The sequence below is a fragment of the Mixophyes fleayi genome, chromosome 9 (assembly GCF_038048845.1).
Source record: "Mixophyes fleayi isolate aMixFle1 chromosome 9, aMixFle1.hap1, whole genome shotgun sequence".
NCBI lineage: Eukaryota > Metazoa > Chordata > Amphibia > Anura > Limnodynastidae > Mixophyes > Mixophyes fleayi.
In genome coordinates, this window is record NC_134410.1 from 105,245,812 (window position 1) to 105,269,711 (window position 23,900).

Here is a 23,900-nt window from a genome sequence, read left to right on the forward strand (position 1 = left end):
AACCTTCCTTCTCTTTCTCCTCTTATAAATCTCAAACTCCTCTTCCTCAAAACAAATATTTTTCTCCGATTTTGAAGACATTTCACCAGATCATGCAACTTGCCTGACTGACTTCCAACTGCCACACGGACTGGTGAAAATAAACATCAGCGTTGCTAGGATACAAGTGATGTCAAAGTAACATGGAACTCACTGCCACCAGCCATGGTTTAACTGTCAGCTCATCAGCCCGGAAACCCAACTCATGTCACCTAACTTGTAGCTGGGACCTTATTGTAAGAAAAATAGGTATCATTTGGCATTTCCAGCAATAGACCTAGTGCCTCTAGTACAAGAACATATGTTTACTTACTCTACCATATGCCCAGCACATTTAAGCCTGTTTTATGCCATGTGAACCCACACTGTTACAATATTAGAAAAGCAAAGAAAAAATAGTTTACACCCTACAGTTATTGAAAATAGAAAACTGCTGAACACACAGACATACAAAGAACATTACATGTAAACTATAATCTTTATTCTTGTCCACATATAAAAGATAATTCCTAATTAATGTACGTAAAGAAAATTACAGGTTAGCTGCAATCTTTATTTTTGCTTACAGATACGGAATAATTGCCTAATAAAGTATAAATTTTCACTATCATTAAGTTATCATAATATATATGTTAGACGTTGCTGAATAGATGTAGGGCTGTGTTTGTGGGGCAGCACTAGGTGAATGAAAATAAAATATGAGCAATTTGCATTTTGTCTGTGCCTTTTGCTCTACCTATTCTATAAATTATAAAACTATATTTATTACAATATGCTACAAAACAATACCATATTTTTCAATGAAAAGAGGAAGAAATGTAACAGAAAATTCACTTAGACAGAGTAATTGTTAAAAACACAATCTCTTTGTAAGCAAAGTTGTCCATTAATGGAAATCACATAATCTTAATGTACCTTTCGGGTTCATAAAACTATTCATAGATAGTTCTAATAGTATTATAAACAGAGATGAAACTCAATGTATGTGAGTACTAACATTTCTTAAGCTGTATAAGGAGCCTTTATAAATCATATCCTTCTCTTTTCCCTGAATCTCTCTATAAGGACAAGGAATTCCTTATAATAATCCTTATCAAGCGTACAATCTATAATCCTGAAAAGCTGACACTTTGGGATTGATATAAACCATTCCTGTGGCTACTTTGTGCATCCAGGTTTGTATTTGCATCCATGTCGCTAAAGGTGTAAAAGATTACATGATACTCATGGGATTTGGTGAAAAGAAATCATAAAATGATAAAAGTATTATTAACAGTGTGTAGAAATTACATTAAAGTTATTATTTTTTTTAATGGCAAAAAACCCTCTCCAAATCCAGCATGTTCCCTGTCCAAATAAAGATAAGATCATCAATGGGCCGTCTTCATTTCTGGATATACTCCCTTAAAGGATTATTGGACTAGATGTGAAAATTCGCTCAAAAACCCATAAGAAATTTTGCCTAAATTCCCATAAGAGATTTTGTCTTTATCTTGGCAAATAACAACATTAAAATGAGTTTAATATATTTTTTTCAGTTAATATAAAATATAATGTGGTAAAGAAAGTAATTAATGTTTCCAACATATTAGTCACATCGAGCTTGGTCTCATTTTGTTCAAAATTACACAGGAACGTTTCTAGTATTATTTATGAAGCATTCGCACATTGGTCCACATTGGCGGAAGCCGGAGGATGTCACCTGGTCACACATGGAAAGATGGCCTCAATACATTGCTCATGTTCAATGACCAAATATGAAGATTTTAGGCCCGATTCAAATCGGAACGCAACTTGCACGTAACTATTCAAAGCCACATTTCCACAGATATGTTCTGATGTGAAAATAGCAGTAAACAAGTTACATTACGTAATTCAGCTGTAAGCATGGTTGTGCATACGTGGGAGTTATTTTATTATTTTTATTTTGCAATTGTACTTTTTTTTACTACATGCGTATTTACTATTAATTCACATCAGAATGCAACTGTGATAATTTCTTTAATTAACTTTATTAGTCATAAAACACTGCAGACTGCTGAGAATTTACTAATATTAACCCTTTCATTGCATTACGTCATTAAACCACACTAGACCATGCTAAGATTTTTCCCTTTAACCTATTCTTCACTATCAAATATGTCTCATTATTACACATTTGCATTTCATGAATAAAACTGTCACGGGCACTAGGAGTCTTTGCCCAGGATATCACCAGATGATGGACTTACCAGAGTAATATAGTTGGTACTATGGTTCTCTGGTAGCAGGGTGACAACGGAACAGGAGAAACAGCAGATGGTGAGAGAATGCTCGAGGAAAGTCTATGACTAGCAGCAACTGGTAATGAGTAGATGAATGTACACGAGGAACCAGATGGAGAAGGAAACGTGAGGAAAGTCAGTGGTCTGCGTATAGCAAGTTGTACCACTGCTATAGTGAGGAGGAATGTCCAGGAGTAGCGAGGAGGTAGTGAGAGTCAGCGGTCTGCGTATAGCAAGTTGTACCGCTGTCTATAGTGAAGGAATGGAATCCAGGTGAAAGTAGGTAACGGGGAAGTCAGTTGTCTGCGTATAGCAAGTTGTACCACTGCTTATGTGAGAGGATACTTGAAACTGGTGTCACAGGGAACAGGAGTCAGTGGTCTGCGTATAGCAAGTTGTACCACTGCTATATATATATGTGAGGAGGGGCACGAGGAGATGAATGTAAAGCAGAGTATACACGGGGCATACAGAACTTGATCCCACGATGATATCCACAATACAACGGTAACTGACAAGCACTGCTTGAAGTATACAACGTCACAATAGCTATTCAGGCAATAGGTAACAAAGTCAATGGTAACAATAGCTTCAGTGGATAGGAGGCTCCGGAGGAGAACACAACTCAGTCCAGATGGATATGCAATACACAAGCAAAGTCAATGGAAAGTATGCATACCGCGGTTCAGGAGAGCAGGCTGTCAGAGCGACGTGCAGGGATACCTGAAGGCTGAAGGCCGGCAGGAGGAGAGACCACTGGAGGGTGGAAGCGGTAATCAGGTTGGTGCAGCGCACGGCAGGTAATCCAGAATCACCGAAGCAATACTCAGGAAGCAGTAGTAAGTGGAACTGGAACCATGAAGAACACGGGAGAGTTGAGGCTGTCTGGTATCCAGTAGTAGAGGTGGAGGCAGCGGAGAGCTAACACGATAAACCCTGGAGAGTTGAGACGATCAGGAACTCTATAGTAGTAACGGAGGCAGCGGATAGGAATCAGCTGAGTGCAGGCACGATGAACACAGGAGAGTTGAAGTGAACAGGAACTCTGTAGTAATAACGGAGGCAGCGGATAGGAATCAGCTGAGTGCAGGCACGATGAACACAGGAGAGTTGAAGTGAACAGGAACTCTGTAGTAATAACGGAGGCAGCGGATAGGAATCAGCTGAGTGCAGGCACAATGAACACAGGAGAGTTGAAGTGAACAGGAACTCTGTAGAAGTAACGGAGGCAGCGGATAGGAATCAGCTGAGTGCAGGCAGGATGAACACAGGAGAGTTGAAGTGGTCTGGAAACCACAATAGCAGCAAACAGGAATCAGCAGGAGCTGAATACACGAGGAGCACAGGAGAGTTGAAGTGGTCTGGAAACCACAATAGCAGTAAACAGGAATCAGCAGGAGTTGAATACACGAAGAACACAGGAACACCTTCAGAGGCTCATGGGGAATGAGACTCCAAGATCAGGCAACCAGGTAATGATCACAGGTGGTTTAAATAGGGAGGGTTGCCTGATCATCCAATCAATTAAAAGCAACAGGTACTGAAGGCTTGATAAGGGCTGCACATGCGCAGACCCTCAGGATGGCGGACGGCCACGGTTCCTGAACACACGGGAAATGGCACTCACAGTCCGGTGAGTGACAAAAACACACACAATGTTCCACTATAAACTATAAATTGTAAATAACAACAAGAACAACTACACCAAACACTACAACATTAAAAAAAATATATTTTTTTTTTCCACAAAAATATTTTTATTGTGACATTGAAACAAACAAAGAGGAAAATTCCATATGTTGAAATGAGAAACAGGTAGCATACAGGTATGAAATGGAACAGAGTGTTTTCCGATTGAAGTGAGACAGACGGTGCAGGTTATGGTGCAAGGCCAAGTGGGGGCGCAACACCTGCCTGCCCGTTACATACCAAATCCCCACCAATGAAGCAACAGTGTATTCCTGTAGTGGCAGCAACGCGGGACTCCACTGCCGATTAAATAAGAGACGCGCAAGGAGGAGGGTGCCAGCTCTATGTTCCTGCAGCGTTCTCACATGCAAATAATAGCGCCAGGACGGTGTCAGAACACAGGAGACTAGGAGCCGGCACAGAAGGAAGAAAAAGGATCAAGAGGAAACAGGAAAAAGATCTAGAAAGAAGAAGAGAAGCTACGGTAAAGAAATAATTGCAGGGGCTGGTGAGATGAGAGGGCTGGAGACAAGGGGTGAGGGCTCTGGTGAGAACAGGAGGGAGGTCTGCAGAGAACAGGAGAGGGGGGGGTCTGGAGAGAAAGGGGGAGGGGTCTGGAGAGAACAGGATGGACAGCTGTAGAGGAGGGTGTCTGGAGTAAACGGGGTGGGTTGTCTGGAGAGAAGGGAGTCCATAGAGAATAGGTGGGGATTCTGCAGAGAATAGAGGGAGATTCAGGCAGCAAGGATTGGAGGGAAGGGGGAAATTTCTTTGGTGTACATAAATGTGATATGTACTATGAAAACATAAGTAATATATATATAAAAAAAAAATCAGTAAAACATTAATATGCAATAATATTTACTATTTAATGAGGGGGAATTTGTAAGCCATAATTTCATTGTTGGACTGGTGGGGGAAATTGGCCTTTGTATTAAAAAGAAATGTTAATAATTTAATTTCAGGGTGGTGAGGGTCTGTTTGTTAAATATGGAGGTTATTAACTTAATTTGGGTTTGGTGATAAATAATATGGTTTATTAAATGGGAATGCTATTAATTTAATGGTAGGGGTTGGTGAGAGTTGAAGCGGGTCTATTATTTAAATGGGAATGTTATTAAATTAATGTTGGGGCTGGTTGAGGTGGAATATGTCTGTTTATTAAATGGGAATGCACCTGATTTAATGTCTGGGCTGATGGGGATATGTCTGCTGATTAAATGGGAATATTATTAAATTAAAGTCGGGCTGGTTAGGGGGAAGGAGGCCTAATTATTAAACGTTGGTGCTATTATTATTATTATTATTATCGTTTATTTGTTAGGCGCCACAAGGTTTCCGCAGCGCCGAACATGGTACAAACAGTAGACTATACAGGGTAAAACAGTACAGGACAATAAACACAAAGTACCAGTACTTCAGAAACTCCACGCAGGCAGATACAGTAGAGACGGAGCAGAAGAACAGGTATGGAGACAGGAGGGAAGAGGGCCCTGCTCATTCGAGCTTACATCCTAAGGGAGGGTAAACAAAGTCAGGCACAAAAGGGAGCCAGTGAAGCAACGGGGAGAGAGGAAAGGAGCCAGGGGAGAAACAGAAGGGTGAGTGGTTAAGTGGATGGTTGGTAGGCCTTAAGGAACAGGTGAGTTTTAAGTGCCCGCTTGAAGGAGCACAGATTGGGTGAGAGACGAATGGAGCGAGGGAGGTCGTTCCAGTGAAGGGGTGCAGCACGGGAGAAGTCTTGGATTCTAGAGTGGGAAGAGGTGATCAGAGTGGAGGAGAGGCGGCGATCATTGGCCGAGCGCAGGGAGCGGGCGGGAGTGTGAATGGAGAGGAGGCTAGAGATGTAAGGGGCAGTAGACTGAGAGAGAGCCTTGTAAGTGGTGGTGAGGAGTTTGAAAAGGATTCTGTAGGGGAAGGGGAGCCAGTGTAAGGAAAGACAGAGAGGGGAGGCAGAGGAGGAGCGGCGTGAGAGGAAGATGAGTCTTGCAGCCGCATTGAGTATAGAGCGGAGGGGGGAGAGACGGGAGTGGGGGAGGCCAGTAAGGAGGAGGTTGCAGTAGTCGAGACGGGAGATGATGAGGGCATGGATGATAGTTTTGGTGGCATCTTGAGAGAGGAAGGGACGGATGCGGGCAATGTTACGGAGTTGGAAGCGACAGGCTTGGGCAAGGGATTGAATGTGGGGGGCAAAAGAGAGAGAGGAGTCGAGAGTGACACCTAGGCAGCGGAGTTGGGTGACAGAGGAGATAGTGGAGTTGTTAACAACGATAGAGAGGTCATGGTGAGAAGGGAGCCTGGGTGGGGGAAAGACAATGAGTTCGGTTTTGGAGATGTTAATTTTAAGAAAGCGAGAGGACATCCAGGATGAGATGGCTGAGAGGCAGTCAGTTACACGAGAGAGGAGGGAGGAGGAAAGATCAGGAGAAGAGATGTAGAGTTGAATATCATCAGCATATAGGTGATACTGAAGACCGAAAGAGGAGATGAGAGCCCCAAGGGAGGAAGTATAGAGCGAAAAGAGTAAAGGGCCAAGAACAGAGCCCTGAGGGACTCCAACAGGGAGAGGGGAGGGGGTGGAGGAAGAACCAGACGTGGATACGGAGAAGGAGCGATTAGCAAGGTATGAGGTGAACCAGGCATGGACAGAGCCAGAGAGGCCGAGTGAAAGAAGAGTTTGCAGTAGGAGGGGATGGTCCACGGTGTCGAAGGCTGCGGAGAGGTCAAGGAGGATGAGTATGGAGTAGTGACCCTTGGATTTGGCTGATAGGAGATCATCGGTAACTTTAGCCAGGGCTGTTTCAGTGGAGTGGAGGGGGCGGTAGCCGGATTGGAGAGGGTCAAGGAGGGAGTTGTCAGAGAGGTGTCTGGTGAGGCGGCTGCAGACAATCCGCTCAAGTAATTTGGAGGCATATGGGAGAAGAGAGATAGGGCGGTAGTTAGCAAGAGAGGTGGGGTCAAGATTGGGTTTCTTAAGGATAGGGGAGATAAGAGCATGTTTGAATGAGGATGGGACAACGCCAGAGGAGAGTGATAGGTTGAAGAGGTGTGCGAGGTAGGAGCAGGCAGTAGGAGAGAGAGAGCGAAGGAGGTGGGAGGGGATGGGATCAAGAGGACAGGTAGAGGATGGAGAGGAAAGAATAAGGGAGCGAACTTCTTCACCTGATGTGGGGATGAAGGAGGACCACAGCTGGTTAATGGCGGGAGGTGAAGCGGTGATGGGGGGAGAGTGGTGGGAGGAGGAGATGTTGCGTCTGATGGCTTCAATTTTGGAGGAGAAAAAGGAGGCGAAGTCAGACGCAGAGAGGGAAGGCGGGACAGTGGGAGGGGGGGGGGAGAGGAGGGAGTTGAATGTGGCAAAGAGGCGGCGGGGGTTGGAGGACTGAGAAGAGATGAGCGACTTGAAGAAGGATTGTTTAGCGAGGGACAGGGCAGAGCAGAAAGAGGAGAGGATGAATTTGAAGTGAAGGAAGTCAGCCAGGGAACGAGATTTCCTCCAGAGGCGTTCAGCTGTACGAGAGCACTTTTGGAGGGAGCGGGTGAGTTTGGAGTGCCAGGGTTGGGGAGTAAGGCGACGACGGCGGATAGAAGAGGCCGGGGCGACGGTGTCCAGGGCAGTAGTGAGGGATTGGTTGTAGAGAGAGGACGCCTGATCTGGGCAGGCCAGAGAGGGAAGGGGTGATAGGAGAGTTTCAAGAGAGGCAGAGAAGGAGATGGGGTCAATAGCGTCAAGGTTGCGCCTGGTGAGGGTGGCTTTAGGCGAGGTGGGAGAAGGGGAGGAGGACAGAGAGAAGGAGAGGAGATGGTGGTCAGAGAGTGGGAAGGGAGAGTTGGAGAACTCAGAGAGATCACAGAGGTTAGAGAAGACAAGGTCGAGGGAGTGACCAAGACAGTGGGTAGGGGAGGAGGTCCACTGAGTGAGGCCAAGGGAGGAGGAAAGAGTGAGAAGTTTTATGGTGGCAGGGTCAGTACAGTTGTCAACAGGGATGTTGAAGTCACCCAGTATAATGGAGGGCAGGTCAGAGGAAAGATAGTGGGGGAGCCAGGCGGCGAAGTTGTCGAGAAAAAGAGAGGTAGGGCCAGGGGGACGGTAGATGACGGAGACACGGAGGTGGATGGGGGAGAAGAGCCGAATGGAGTGGACTTCAAAGGAGGAGAAGGAGAGGGAAGGTAGAGTAGGTATGACCCGAAAAGTGCAGTTAGGGGATAGGAGGAGGCCCACTCCCCCTCCTGGACGCTCGTCTGGTCTGGTGGAGTGGGTGAAAGAGAGGCCCCCATAGGAGAGAGCGGCAGGAGAGGCAGTATCAGAAGAAGTGAGCCAGGTTTCAGTTATGGCAAGAAGATTAAGAGAGTTAGAGATGAAGAGGTCGTGAATGGAGGACAGTTTGTTACAGACAGACCTAGAGTTCCAGAGGGCACACGAAAAAGGGAGTGACGAAGAAGAGGAGATATGGATGAGATTGTCAGGGTTGATGGAGCGAGGGGGGGGGTGAGAGATAGGATAGAGAGATATGGGCCCTTGGCGGGGGCTGGGGGAGAGGATGGGTATAGGAAAGGAGCGAGGCGGCATGATGACAGACAGGGGAATAAGAGAACGGCTGGAGGAAGCGGGGAGGAGAGGGGGAGAAGTACAGAGAGGAGGGCAGCGGTAGGGAGTCCGAAGTGGAACAGATCAAATTAGAAGCGGAGACAAAGCAGTGAAACCAATGAAAGCAATGTGGACAATGTAAAAGGAGAAGAGCAGTGGCAGAGCAATAACAATGTGAAGTGGAGGAGAATGAAATCACGATCAAGCGGTGTAGTCAATGTAAAGTGGGGAACAAAAATAAAGGTGGAATAAATAAAATAAATAGATAACTTAAATAGATAGGCGGTGGGGTGAAATGAATGAGATATAATAATGATCACGATTTAAGCAGTGACGACAATGTACAGTGGGGAACAGTAGAATGAAGGTGAAATAATTAAAATAAATAGAATAAATAGATTAACTTAAGTAGATTGAAGTCACGATCTAAGCGGTGTAGACAATGTACTGTGGGGAACAATAAAATAAGGTGGAGTAAATAAAATAAATGGATTAGCTTAAATAGATTGGTGGTGTGGTGAGCAATGAGGACAATGTACAGTGGGGAACAATAAAATAAAGGTGGAATAAATAAAATAAATGGATAGGTGGTATGGTGAAATGAATGAAAAAAACACAGTGAAATGAATGAAAATACAATCTAAGCAATGGAGAGTGGGTAATACTAAAATGAAAAGTGGGAAAAATAGATAAAAATTAAATTAAATAAATGGATTGGTGGTATGATCAGATGAAACACAACAAATTTGTTGTGTTTCATTTTATGTTCATTTTATGTCGAGGTATATGGACGGAAATAGACATCAAATGTAAATGCTATTAATTAAATTCTGGAAAATATTGGGTAGAAGGAGTTTGGGTGTTTTTAAACAGAAAAGGCTACTGATTTAATGTCTGTCTGGTTGTGGGGAGAGACACCTAGATTCTTCTTTTACTGCTCATCTTTATAGAAGGTGCATAGTAACTTTCAATTCTACAAACAGAACCCCAATATTCCAGGATCTGGCCAAGCATAAGACACCAGCAGGCAGGAGATATCGGCTATGTGTAACCGCTATGAGGCAGCATCTACTCCCATAAAGGTACATTGGTGGGGCCAGTGTTCTGCTTTGCCCAGGGAACTAAAATGTCTAGTTACAGCTCTGCTTCATCCTAACCCTGTCATGTACAAGTAACAAACATCTCCAGAATAGCTTATTTATTTCACACAAGACACTGCAAAACCTTTATTCATGAACTCATAATCTCCCACATTGACAATAACAATTATCTTCTTATTATGAATGTAGTGGTTACACTAATTTTCCTCGCAAAACTTTCTTATACTGTTGCTCCGCTCTGCATACTTGGCTGCCTGTAACTGACCAAATTCAATGTAAAATACTTCTCACATACTATGCCATAAACAACACTGTACCAACTTCTATCTCTTCCCTTGTCTCAAAATATCACCTAACTCGACCCCTTTGCCAAAGATCTGTGCCTCTAATACACACTCATTGCTTTCACCCATTCGCGATTTCAGGATGCTCTCTGCAGACACTCAGTCGGCTCCTCCATCGTTATCACCATGCTGGGTCACTTGTATTCCGGCATGATCCACAGGTTGGACGTTGCCAAGCTTATCACGTCATTAGGCCACGTACCTACTATACAATATCAGTTTAGGCCAATGAGAGCAGGGTGCGGGGCCAGGGTGACATGGGTACCCCCAACCCCACCCACTTCACCAACGAAGCGGGCAGGATTCGGGAGGTTGCCCTGCTCTCCCGGGAGTACGAGTGAGCTCTCAAAAATTGGGGAGTCTCCCGGACATCCTGGGATAATAGGCAACTATGGATTTTACTTCATTTGTTTATTTAGGGCAGCACAGTGGCCTAGTGGTTAGCACTTCTGCCTCACAGCACTGGGATCATGAGTTTGATTCCCAACCATGGCCTTATCTGTCTGGAGTTTGTATGTTCTCCCTGTGATTGTGTGGGTTTCCTCCGGGTGCTCCGGTTTCCTCCCACACTCCAAAAACATACTGGTAGATTAATTGGCTGCTATCAAAATTGACCCTCGTCTCTCCCTCTCTGTCTGTCTGTGTGTGTGTGTGTCTGTGTGTTAGGGAATTTAGACTGTAAAGTTCCAATGGGGCAGGGACTATATAAATAAATGATGATGATGATTTGAATGGGATTAGAAAATCAGTAAGCGTGGACATCAACAATTTGATTTCCTACACACTGTATGGATGGTTGGTGCATAAAGATCCATATTAAGTATACGACCACAGAGCTCACTGGGCTGGGGGGCAGGGGAGACATCTGCCTTCCCCCCAGCTTTGTCCCATAATGGTCTCCGCTACTACAAGCTCATTTAATGATCTTGTCTCACAACTAATATTCTGGCTGTTGCATGTGTGTGCAATGCAAGAATATGACTGCACCAAGTCTGCATTTAGCAAAAAATTACACAATTCACCCAGCTCCTTCCATGAGAAGATGGAAATGATCACGTTGTAAGCCCTGCCATCTCAATGTGCAAATCTACTCACTTCCCATAACGAGGAGATGTAGTTGCACACAAGAAGCATGATGACACAACACGTCAGTTGTGCTGTGGATCCACATTTTTGCATTTTTATAAATTACTAAAATTCCAGCAGTGTTAGAACTACCTATGAAATCATATCTACCTTTAGTACTACTTTGCATTACTTAAAGCTTATTATTTCCTAAAATAAATCTCTTGCATCAGGGTTTGATTAGTTAGATATCAAGTTACACCAAATTTATAGTGAGGAGATGTAATTTGTCTTTGAAATGCATTCTAATGTGTATTTATTTTATTTAAAGGGATGTCCTAAGAGGGGTTTCTTGAGCTCAAGTGATAAATAAAAAATGGGAAAAGTGTGTTTTAAATTATTTTTTTCCGTGACTAATTTTGGGCTTTATTTGGTGTGAGAGGTAAATCCATCTAGAAGATGCAATTTTGCATCTTTGTAAACCATGATGCATTTCAGGGAGATAAATTTAGCGCAACCCTAAATTGCAGTGTGAAAATAAAGTTGGCCAGTATTTGTGTGCTACATGCAAAAGCATCCAGTATGTTCCCTGCATGCAAAATAAAATTGCATTTGCACCCCTTGCTTCACAGCAGCACCTTTTAGCTAGATTTGCTTTATTTGTTCTGGATTTCTTTAAACTATGTGGCATATGCTGTTAAGGGTACACTGATAAATGGGGGATACTAAATGTCATGCATGAACCACGAAATATGTGGGCATACAACACATGTCTATTTGCGCAAATGTTCTTAACTTTCTGTACATTGCCTATGTTCATCCACCCCATCCCACCCACTCTCCACCGTTCAAGTCGTAGGCAATCAGAGGGGTTATTTCGGACATGAATTGCATGCAATAGCATTCTTTGGTGCAAGGTCAGTTTCTGAGCATGCACAGAGCTATTTCACAAAAGATACGGCACAAATAGGGACTTACATCTGAAAATGAATTAGGTCCACAAGTTTTCCCACTCAGGTAGTGTATATTGTTAGGCAGCACCACAGCTCAGTCAGTAAATTCTGGGATAGAAACCTCCTCTGTCTATGAAATACTATGAAGATATTATTCTACAACTCACACTACACTAACCAATCACGCATAGCCTTTAAGTATAGTGGATATCTTAGTGCAGATACACCATTTAGACTTCCTCTCGCTATTAATTCTCTCCACTCTCCTGCAATTCACCATAGTTAGGAGACTCCCTCTCTGACTAGGTACTTGCTGTGAATGCTCACTGCAGCAAGAAATCCCATTGCTCAACCGAAGGTTCTCTGGTGCTGGTCACAGTTAAAACTTTCCCCACATTTAGGGCTGAATTGTAATCTCTTTCTGTGAGATTCTCACTGCCTCTGTAGTTCCAAAAAATAGGAACTGCCAGTTCTATTACTACGGTCATTGTTTGTGTAGTTCCAAAAAATAGGAACTGCCAGTTCTATTACTACATTCATTGTTTCTGTAGTTCCCAAAAAGAGGAACTGCCAGTTCTATTACTACGGTCATTGTTTGTGTAGTTCCAAAAAATAGGAACTGCCAGTTCTATTACTACGTTCATTCTTTCTGTAGTTCCAAAAAATAGGAACTGCCAGTTCTATTACTACGTTCATTCTTTCTGTAGTTCCCAAAAAGAGGAACTGCCAGTTCTATTACTACATTCATTGTTTCTGTAGTTCCCAAAAAGAGGAACTGCCAGTTCTATTACTACGGTCATTGTTTGTGTAGTTCCAAAAAATAGGAACTGCCAGTTCTATTACTACGTTCATTCTTTCTGTAGTTCCAAAAAATAGGAACTGCCAGTTCTATTACTACGGTCATTGTTTGTGTAGTTACAAAAAATAGGAACTGCCAGTTCTATTACTACATTCATTGTTTTTGTAGTTCCCAAAAAATAGGAACTGCCAGTTCTATTACTACGGTCATTGTTTGTGTAGTTCCAAAAAATAGGAACTGCCAGTTCTATTACTACATTCATTGTTTCTGTAGTTCCCAAAAAGAGGAACTGCCAGTTCTATTACTACGGTCATTGTTTGTGTAATTCCAAAAAATAGGAACTGCCAGTTCTATTACTACGTTCATTCTTTCTGTAGTTCCAAAAAATAGGAACTGCCAGTTCTATTACTACGGTCATTGTTTTTGTAGTTCCCAAAAAATAGGAACTGCCAGTTCTATTACTACATTCATTCTTTCTGTAGTTCCAAAAAATAGGAACTGCCAGTTCTATTACTACGTTCATTATTTCTGTAGTTCCAAAAATAGGAACTGCCAGTTCTATTACTACGTTCATTATTTCTGTAGTTCCAAAAATAGGAACTGCCAGTTCTATTACTACGGTCATTGTTTCTGTAGTCCCAAAGTGTGTGTGGTTTAGGGGTACGCTCTCTTGTGCTGCATATAATGGAGTACAAAAATTTGGAGGATAAAGTAGGGAAAGATCAAGACTCATTTCCTCCTAATGCTGAAGCTGCTGCCACTAGTCAAGACATTGACATAGACGCTGAAATGCCATCAACGTCGGCTGCAAAGGGCGATGCCCAATCTCATAGTATAGGATATGTAAAATCCAAAAACCCAAAGTTCCCAAAAATTAGCAAAAAAAGAAAATTAAAATCATCTGAGGAGAAACGTAAACTTGCCAATATGCCATTTACAACACGGAGTGGCAAGGAACGGCTTAGGCCCTGGCCCGTGTTCATGTCTAGTGGTTCAGCTTCACCCATGGATCTAAGCACTTCTCCTCCCCCCCCTCTAACAAATTTAAGAGACTTAAGCTGTCATCAACAACTAGTCCAAGTCCAGCGAGTCCAAGGGTCTTTGTGGTTGCGAAGCCTGACCTTCCCATCACTGTACGGGAAGAGGTGGCTCCTTCAACCATTTCCAGCACGCCCTCTGCATATGCTGAAAGGATCACCCACAGTCCAGTTACAGATTTGGCTAATGAAGGTGTCAATGTTGTACACCGGTAGGAGAATATTGATGTAGCTGGCACTGAGGAGGAACTTGACGAGGAGGATGCTGATGTGGTTATCATAAATGAGCCACCAGGGGGGGAAACAGTTGTTGTCCATGGGATGAAAAAGCCCATCGTCATGCCTGGTCAGAAGACCAAAAAATCCACCTCTTCTGTCTGGAGTTATTTTTATCCGAATCCGGACAACAAATGTATGGCCATATGTAGCTTATGTAAAGCTCAAATAAGCGGGTAAGGATCTTGGCCACCTAGGGACATCCTCACTTATACGTCACCTGAAGAACCTTCATAATTCAGTGTTTAGTTCAGGACCTGTGGCTAGGACCGTCAGCAGTCCAGGGACACCTAAATCCCTTGGTCCTGTTGGATACATACCACCAACACCCTCCTCGTCAACTTCCTCCACGATCTCCATCAGATTTAGTCCTGCAGGCCATGTCACCAGCCAGACTGAGTCCTCTTCAATACGGGATTCATCTGAGGAATCCTGCAGCGGTACGCCTACTACTGCCACTGCTGCTGTTGCTGCTGGTAGTCGGTCATCTTCCCAGAGGGGAAGTCGTAAGACCACTACGTCTTTCACCAAACAGTTGACCGTCCAACAGTCGTTTGCCCTGAGCACAAAGTACGACAGTAGTCACCCTATAGCAAAGTGGATAACTGTGGCGGTAACTGCTATGTTGGTGTTAGGCGTGCGTCCGGTGTCCGCCATCAGTGGAGTGGTATTTAGACGGTTGATGGAGGTATTGTGGCCCCGGTACCAAATTGGGTACCGGGGCCACTCCACTACGCAGTCCAGAAAGCTACCTCGGTGCAACGTTTTGGACTAAAAACAATATTGTTAGGCGTGAGATGTTCAGAATAGACTGGAAATTAGTGGAAATGATTGTTATTGAATGATATAGAGGTTAATTATAGCGTAGGAGTGTAAAAAAAACCAAAAAACTGGATTTTAGTGCTTTTTATGCTTTTTTAAAAATAAATCAGAACCCAAAACCCTAAATCAGAACCAAAACCTTTCGTCAGGTGTTTTGGCAAAACAAATCAGAACCCAAAACCTCAAGCTAATCAGAACCCAAAACCCAAAACCCAAAACACTAAAAGTGGCCGGTGCACACCCCTAGTTTAAACTGACTAACTGCTGAGGCCCCCTTTTCCTTAAAATAAAGACATGAGAATTGTTGTGGACATTTTGTTAGATAAAATCATAGATGAAGTCTCTAGTTCAGTTTATTCTGTATGCGCAATACAGACCATTCAATTCAACATGGATAATGGTGGTCACATATTAACATTGATAGCCTCTTATAGCTTAAAACCACAACATAATTCATAGTTAAATGCATCAATTAAAACTTTTGACCAATAATATCACTCCATTTGACATTACCAATCAACCTCCCCCAGACACAGGCTTAAATCCAAGTAGACCTTACCATATCTTATCTGGAGTAGAAAAGTTTACTACAACTTCCCTTTTTCCCACAATGGAGGGCACATTTCTTTAGATAAGTTGCAATATGGAATATCGGAGACATATTTCTTCATATACCTTAAGTGACAATGGAATAACTGAAATACAACTTAATTTGTCAATATATACTGTAAGCTCTGTTTAACTCTTATGCCTCCTAATACTGTATTATAACCAGTTTATTCAACTTCCATTTTGTATGCATTGATTATCCATATTAAGATTGGTTTGGCGAAAAAGAGGTCACAGCTTAATTTTAAAATCAATCTTTTGAAAGGTGGCAAAGAGAACAGCACTGCATCCATCAGCTCCAGCCAGAACCATAATCAGAAATATCATAACCAATAAGTGGGGCCCTCCATGCCCCCTGGTGTCTCCAGGCCCTCGGGATCCCATCACCCTTTACCCTGGCTTCTTACAAGCCACCCATAAGGGTGCTATCGAGAATTACAGCCGCACTTTCAAAGGGTGGCATCTTCATGGCCGCCACTTGCACCCCCCATGGCCGCTGACTGCAGTGCTCTTCCTCTTTGCTGTGCCTCATCTGCATATAAACACGTTAACATACAATGCAACTTATAACACATCTGTGTTGTGGGTGGGTGGGAATTCTGAAAAATATTTTGACTAGTGCAGGGTTGGCCCAGGCTCTGCGCTTATGTTCCTTCAGTCCTAATTAGACCCCTGTCTTCTTAAACTGTCTAATGGCTGGTGGCCCCTGTCTTGCTACCCCCTACCCTTTTCCTTGAAATAAAGACATGAGATTTGTTTGGCGAAAAAGAAAGGTGGCAAAGAAAATAGCACTGCATTCATCAACTCCAGCCATAACCAATAAGAGGGGGCCCTTTATGCCCCCTGGCAGAGGCTCCAGACCCTGGGGATCCCACCTCCCTTTACACTGGCTTCTTACAAGACTCCCCATAAAGGTGATATCGAGCATTTCAGTGGCACTTTTAAAGGTTGCTTTCCCCATGGCCGCTGACTACAGTGCTTTTCACCAATGCTAGGTTCCCCCACCTGGTACCGCAGCACACCACCACTAACACCTCTCTGTGACCTTCATAATCTTGCCAATGCACCAAATATCTCCTCAGTAACCAAATTGTAATTTATGAAAATGCAAAAATGTGGATCCACAGCACAACTGACGTGTTGTGTCATCATGCTTCTTGTGTGCAGCTACATCTCTTCATTAAGAGATGCGCGTAAATTTGCACATCGAGATGGCAGGGCTTGCGACAGGATCATTTCCATCTTCTGATAGAAGGAGCTGGGTGAATTGTGTCATTTTTTGCTAAATGCAGACTTGGTGCAGTCATACTCTTGCTTTGCACACACATGCAATAGCCAGAATACTAGTTGTGAGACACGATCATTAAATGAGCTTGTAGGAGCGGAGACTTGCTTTTTAACGGGTGCTCTGAAGGTGCTAGTTATCGGTTCTCTACAGGGGCTGGCAAATTTACCCCGGGCAGCTAGACTCAGCTTAGCAGCCTGTTAGAAACATTGCAAGTAAAAAAAATGCAGGTAACCCAGTCCAAGATAGCCCATTATTGGGACCAGGCCAGGGAGAGGCAGATGCCCCCCTTCTCCCCAGTCAAGCCAGCCCCTGGTCATATACGTAATATGGATCTTTATGCACCAACCATCTATACAGTAGTGTATAGGAAATCAAATTTTTGATGTCCACGCATACCGATTTACTAATCCCATTCAAATACACAAATGAAGTAAATCCATAGTTGCCTGCTATCCCAGGATGTCCAGGAGACTCCCAAATTTTTGAGAGCTCACCCGGACTCCCTTCGTTGCTGAAGTGGGTGGGGGTGGGGCTAATCATGTAACCCTGCCCCCCTCCCCTCCTGCTATCATTGGCCAAAATTGATATTGTATAGCATAGACGTGGCCTAATGACATGATAAACTTGGCCACGCCACACCCCCAAAACATGCCCAACTTTGGAGATCTCCTGAAAGGGTAATCTCCAAAGTTGGCAAATATAAGTAAATCAAATAATGACTACCAGTGGGAAAATTGTAATTAATGTAGGGGGTGTTCCTGAAGCAGTAGCGGGCAAGACTTTAAAATGATGATTTTACACTTTATACCATGCGTAAATACATCTGGACATACCACCCTGTAAAAGGCTGCGAAGGACATTTTTATAGGGGCAGTTCACAAAAGCCGAATGTGCGCGTGTGTTTGTGTATGTGCCCAGTGCACATGATAGGTGCATGGTAAAATGTGCTGCACATCGGCATACTCTGCAGTTAGTAAGTGATCTATAGAGTATTATGCCATGTGGTGGGCAGAGAGATTGACATAGCAACACAGCACTTTGGACCCAGGTATATCCCGGGTCGCCGTCTTCTACACTGGACTTGTGTCTACAGGACCGCCGAGAGGACCGCGGGCAGGTACTAATGGCCCAGGCATGCCAGGGGGCCCGCCCCGGCCCCTCACTGCCGAGGGTTTGGGTTTTTTCAGGCTATTTTTTAACTTTTAATAGATTGACATAAGAAGCAAAACAGTTTAAAATAAAAGGGGTTACATTCAGAATAGCACATGAGTTGCATAATCTGTGCAATGGGAAATTGGCTAGGAAGATGGACAGCTTATCAGTTTGAACTGATTTCCCAAAAAAGTCTGACAATTTGCTATACCTGGTCTCAGCCTTTTAAAGACACTTCCACACCTCTTTCTACCCTCAGGGGATTGAGGCATGTGACACTTTTTTCAATAACCATTGCATGTTGCCTGATTTACTAACCAATTCTACTATGTGACTTAACTTTTCTGTGGAGCGTCACACAGATCTAATTTTATCATTAATAAATCCCCTATGACTCTGTCCATCTTTTGATACCAAACATGATGAATTTTGACAATGTGACATACCTTTCCAAAGATATGTGATTTTAGCTGTTCCTGAATACCACCCATACCTGTCATTCACAACCCTGGTGTGATTTCTGCTCCTCGGTATGGAGTGCCACCCAGATTTCCCAAAATATGAACTATGAAGACATTTTCCTTTGAAGCTCATATTTCTATATACCTGTATAGGCCTTCAAAATGCTGCCTTGGGCTGCAAGATTCTCATCTAGGCATATGGCTCTATCATTTACATTTAGTGGTTCTTTGTGTTTATAGTACCTATTGAAAGGAAGTCAATTAGGAAGTGGAATATATGATCAAAACAATGGATGTCTGTGATCTGCATATCTTAAGCAGGTCTCCTCACAACAGGGTTTGCTCAACCTAATTACCTCCTACTGGGCTAATTGTTTCCTTTTTAAAAACATTTGGTCAAACATTTATCCGAGTTAAAAATCAGGTTAATTTATGCATCAATGCAATGTTTTATTTGGGCCCTGACATTCAATATTCTATTTCATCATATCAGATTTATGCTCTCATTCTGACACACATTATTACCAGAGATAGAGCATTCCAGAGATAGAGCATTTCTCTCTCTAATAAAGATACCCTTAAACCTTTATCAGAACTTGAAAACTGTGCTGGAAGCTTTTCTTTACATTGTCCAGAAACCACTTCTGTGTAAATAGTTTGATTGTTTGTTAATGTCACGGGCACTAGGAGTCTTTACCCAGGGATCACCAGGTGATGGACTTACCAGAGTAGTATAGATGGTAATATGGTACTCTGGTAGCGGGGTGATCACGGAACAGGAGGCAGCAGATGGTAGAGAATGCTCGTGGAAAGTCTATGACTAGCAGCACTGGTAATGTACAGGTAGTAGTACACGAGGAACTGAATGGACAAAGGAAACGTGAGGGTAGTCAGTGGTCTGCGGTAGCAAGTTGTACCACTGCTATAGTGAGGAGGAATGTCCAGCAGCAACGAGGAGGTGATGAGAGTCAGCGGTCTGCGTTTAGCAAGTTGTACCGCTGTCTATGTGAAGGAATGGAATCCAGGTGGAGGTATCCGGGAAGTCAGTGGTCTGCGTTAGCAAGTTGTACCACTGCTATGTGAAAGGATACTAGAAACAGGTGACTCGGGAAACAGGGATCAGTGGTCTGCCTCTAGCAAGTTGTACCACTGAATATATATGTGAGGAGGAGCACGGGGAGAGAAATGCAATACAGAGTATACACGGGCACACTGAACTTGATCCCACGATGATATGCACAATATAGTAATGACTGAACAGCACTGCACAATAATACAAAGTCACAGGAACTATCCGGGCAAAAGGTAACACAGTCAAATGATGGCAATAGTCTCAGCGGATAGTAAACTCCAGAGGAGAACAACTCAGTCCAGCAAGATATGCAATACACCAGCACAGTCAATGAGAAGTATGCATACCGTGGTTCAGGAGCAGGCTGTCAGACAGGAGTGCAGAGAAACCTGAACGGCTGGAGGCCGGCAGGATGCGAAGTCCCAGGAGGGTAGAAGCGGTAATCAAGTAGGTGCAGCGCACAGGTAGGTAGACCAGCCGAGATAGGAACAAATACTCAGGAAGCAGTAGTATATAGAACTGGACACCTGGAGAACACTGAAGTGTAGAGATGGTCTAGACGAGATGAAAGCAGCGAGGCGTTGATCCGATGCAGACAGGCGAGTTGACACAGGCAGGAACACTGTAGAAGCACGGAGAGCGGATCAGCTGGCTGCAGACACGAATAGAACTGAAGGGTAGCGGCAAGCAGGACACTGCAGGTACACGGAGGTAGCGGATAGGAATCAGCAGGTGCAGTCTCGATGAAACACGGGAGAGTTGAGATGAGCTGGAACTGTTGAGCACGGAGACAGCGGATAGGAATCAGCTGGTGCAGTCTCGATGAAACACAGGAGAGTTGAAGTGAGCTGATAGCTGTAGTGCACGGAGGCAGCGGATAGGAATCAGCTAATACAGTCACGATGAAACACAGGAGAGTTGAAGTGAGTTGATAACTGTAGTGCACGGAGGCAGCTGATAGGAATCAGCTAATACAGTCACGATGAAACACAGGAGAGTTGAAGTGAGTTGATAACTGTAGTGCACGGAGGCAGCGGATAGGAATCAGCTAATACAGTCACGATGAAACACAGGAGAGTTGAAGTGGTCTGGAAACCACAGGAGAGTTGAAGTGGTCTGGAAACCACAGGAATCAGCAGAGCTGAATACACGAGGAAACACAGGAACACCTTCAGAGGCTCATGGGAATGAGACTCCAAGATCAGGCAACGAGGTATGGAACTCAGGTGCTTTAAATAGGGAGTGTTGCCTGATCAGCCAATTAACTAAAAGGAACATGAACAGAAGGTTTGAAAGGGCCGCACATGCGCAGACCCTCAGGATGGTGGACGGCCACGGTTCCTAAACACACGGGAAGAAGCACTCACAGTCTGGTGAGTGACAGTTAATACCAAGACTTGTTTAATTGCTGTGTGAGAGGCATGTTGGTGTCAGTAGCTGAGAGGGAGTACTGGCACTGAATTGCTGTTTGGAGGCTTCTGGGGTACCTCTTTGGTAAGTTGGCTCTCAATTTAAAAACACATATGTATGGCCCAAATATATGGGACTCTCATTGTTTAGAGTAGGACCATCCTATTAGCAAAAGCGCCTTGGCGTGGCAGGATGGCTTAAACATACATTTGCAAATGTGTGCAACAAAGACTTTTGCATTTTTATCTACAGTAGAAATGGCAGATCTGTTGCTGGCTATAGCAGTGTGCTGGGGGAAAAAATGTTGTGTGTATGTTCCTTGCAGGATAACCCCACCCTTTCAAGCACCTGTTATGGCCTATAAATTGATTTGAGCAGCTTCCACTTTTGTATTTGTCTGAGAGGCATGTTGGTGTCAGTAGCTGAGAGGGAGTACTGGCACTGAATTGCTGTTTGGAGGCTTCTGGGGTACCTCTTTGGTAAGTTGGCTCTCAATTTAAAAACACATATGTATGGCCCAAATATATGGGACTCTCATTGTTTAGAGTAGGACCATCCCATTAGCAAAAGCGCCTTGGCGTGGCGGATGGCTTAAACATACATTTGCAAATGTGTGCAACAAAGACTTTTGCATTTTTATCTACAGTAGAAATGGCAGATCTGTTGCTGGCTATAGCAGTGTGCTGGGGGAAAAAATGTTGTGTGTATGTTCCTTGCAGGATAACCCCACCCTTTCAAGCACCTGTTATGGCCTATAAATTGATTTGAGCAGCTTCCACTTTTGTATTTGTCTAAGAGGCATGTTGGTGTCAGTAGCTGAGAGGGAGTACTGGCACTGAATTGCTGTTTGGAGGCTTCTGGGGTACCTCTTTGGTAAGTTGGCTCTCAATTTAAAAACACATATGTATGGCCCAAATATATGGGACTCTCATTGTTTAGAGTAGGACCATCCTATTAGCAAAAGCACCTGGGCGTGGCGGATGGCTTAAACATACATTTGCAAATGTGTGCAACAAAGACTTTTGCATTTTTATCTACAGTAGAAATGGCAGATCTGTTGCTGGCTATAGCAGTGTGCTGGGGGAAAAAATGTTGTGTGTATGTTCCTTGCAGGATAACCCCACCCTTTCAAGCACCTGTTATGGCCTATAAATTGATTTGAGCAGCTTCCACTTTTGTATTTGTCTGAGAGGCATGTTGGTGTCAGTAGCTGAGAGGGAGTACTGGCACTGAATTGCTGTTTGGAGGCTTCTGGGGTACCTCTTTGGTAAGTTGGCTCTCAATTTAAAAACACATATGTATGGCCCAAATATATGGGACTCTCATTGTTTAGAGTAGGACCATCCTATTAGCAAAAGCGCCTTGGCGTGGCAGGATGGCTTAAACATACATTTGCAAATGTGTGCAACAAAGACTTTTGCATTTTTATCTACAGTAGAAATGGCAGATCTGTTGCTGGCTATAGCAGTGTGCTGGGGGAAAAAATGTTGTGTGTATGTTCCTTGCAGGATAACCCCACCCTTTCAAGCACCTGTTATGGCCTATAAATTGATTTGAGCAGCTTCCACTTTTGTATTTGTCTGAGAGGCATGTTGGTGTCAGTAGCTGAGAGGGAGTACTGGCACTGAATTGCTGTTTGGAGGCTTCTGGGGTACCTCTTTGGTAAGTTGGCTCTCAATTTAAAAACACATATGTATGGCCCAAATATATGGGACTCTCATTGTTTAGAGTAGGACCATCCCATTAGCAAAAGCGCCTTGGCGTGGCGGATGGCTTAAACATACATTTGCAAATGTGTGCAACAAAGACTTTTGCATTTTTATCTACAGTAGAAATGGCAGATCTGTTGCTGGCTATAGCAGTGTGCTGGGGGAAAAAATGTTGTGTGTATGTTCCTTGCAGGATAACCCCACCCTTTCAAGCACCTGTTATGGCCTATAAATTGATTTGAGCAGCTTCCACTTTTGTATTTGTCTGAGAGGCATGTTGGTGTCAGTAGCTGAGAGGGAGTACTGGCACTGAATTGCTGTTTGGAGGCTTCTGGGGTACCTCTTTGGTAAGTTGGCTCTCAATTTAAAAACACATATGTATGGCCCAAATATATGGGACTCTCATTGTTTAGAGTAGGACCATCCTATTAGCAAAAGCGCCTTGGCGTGGCGGATGGCTTAAACATACATTTGCAAATGTGTGCAACAAAGACTTTTGCATTTTTATCTACAGTAGAAATGGCAGATCTGTTGCTGGCTATAGCAGTGTGCTGGGGAAAAAAATGTTGTGTGTATGTTCCTTGCAGGATAACCCCACCCTTTCAAGCACCTGTTATGGCCTATAAATTGATTTGAGCAGCTTCCACTTTTGTATTTGTCTGAGAGGCATGTTGGTGTCAGTAGCTGAGAGGGAGTACTGGCACTGAATTGCTGTTTGGAGGCTTCTGGGGTACCTCTTTGGTAAGTTGGCTCTCAATTTAAAAACACATATGTATGGCCCAAATATATGGGACTCTCATTGTTTAGAGTAGGACCATCCTATTAGCAAAAGCGCCTTGGCGTGGCGGATGGCTTAAACATACATTTGCAAATGTGTGCAACAAAGACTTTTGCATTTTTATCTACAGTAGAAATGGCAGATCTGTTGCTGGCTATAGCAGTGTGCTGGGGGAAAAAATGTTGTGTGTATGTTCCTTGCAGGATAACCCCACCCTTTCAAGCACCTGTTATGGCCTATAAATTGATTTGAGCAGCTTCCACTTTTGTATTTGTCTGAGAGGCATGTTGGTGTCAGTAGCTGAGAGGGAGTACTGGCACTGAATTGCTGTTTGGAGGCTTCTGGGGTACCTCTTTGGTAAGTTGGCTCTCAATTTAAAAACACATATGTATGGCCCAAATATATGGGACTCTCATTGTTTAGAGTAGGACCATCCTATTAGCAA

At 43.7% G+C, this 23,900-nt stretch overlaps 1 protein-coding gene across 1 annotated transcript in view; it reads left to right on the forward strand.

Moving 5' to 3' along the window:
- The window catches only part of WDR38 (WD repeat domain 38), a 176,913-nt gene that overhangs the window by 104,391 nt on the left and 48,622 nt on the right, over positions 1-23,900 (forward strand). The gene's annotated exons all lie outside the window — the stretch shown is intronic.